Source organism: Condylura cristata, unplaced genomic scaffold, assembly GCF_000260355.1.
Source record: "Condylura cristata isolate star-nosed mole 26May11 unplaced genomic scaffold, ConCri1.0 scaffold00025, whole genome shotgun sequence".
Classification (NCBI taxonomy): domain Eukaryota; kingdom Metazoa; phylum Chordata; class Mammalia; order Eulipotyphla; family Talpidae; genus Condylura; species Condylura cristata.
Window position 1 is genome coordinate 20,702,208 of NW_004567126.1, and position 1,074 is coordinate 20,703,281.

Consider the following 1,074-nt stretch of genomic DNA (forward strand, 5'->3'; position numbering starts at 1 on the left):
ACACTGAAATATTTGCAATCTTCAGGTCCTTCCTGCTACCTGCCAAAGACCACTTTGCTATTGAGGGCCCAGTTTTCTGCACCTCTCCAATCCCACAGAAAGCAGCAAAGTTAATAAAGGGAAAGGGGAAGGAAGAGAGGGAAACCTGGGAATTAGTGAGGGACTCTCGAGGGTGTGGAATGTCAGATAATAGAGGTCGAAGAAAGGGGGACTTGAGATTTATTATTGGAATTATGGATTTGATCACCTTTCATGTCCTTGGAGAGTAACTAGCCAAGATGGGACTTTTAATGATCTTTACGCATCTATTTTTCCTCACAGATGGCCCAGCTTTCACTATGACGTCTCACTGGACGAAATACATATCCCTGCTTCGTCAGGGTTATACAAGTGACACAAATAGGACGCAGCACTTTGACAGTCATCTAGCCATAGAATTGTTCAGAGATGGGGTGGGAGGAAGGAAAATGACGTACAAAAGTAGCTTTTTTGAACCTCACCCACCTAATGACTGGAAGGCTTGTTCGGGCTGGTTTTTCTGCCCTTGAACACACAAATCCTACTTTCCCCATTCCCCTATATTCTATGACAATTAGATTGGTTGTACTGGGTGAATTGGATTTTATAGGAGGAAGGAATTTTACTGAAGATTTCCCCTGACTCGCTACCAACATGGTTACAGTTGCTTCAGTACTGTAGCTATTCCTGCTTTCTTGGCCTCAAGGGCTAAAGTGGGACAGACTGGTATTTTTGGTGATGAGGAAATATTTTGTTTTAAGGGAGGTGGGGTGATTGCTGAAAACCCAACTGGGACGGAGGTCACTTTAGCGAGTGCAAGGCAGGGGCGCTTGGGGGACTGGCTCGCGGTCAGGCAAAGTGAACCCCCGACTCACGGAAACCGCAGCGCCCCGGAACCGCTCGCACACTGGCGGAGCCCACTGTTTCATCCCCAGAGGGGGGCACTCGGGAGCCGGCGCCTGAGGAACAGGGCCCACGCGGGAAGGTCGAGCTCGCCGGTGAGGTCACGGTTGCCATGGCTCTGGGCAGTGACGCGCGTCGGCACGTGACGCGCGG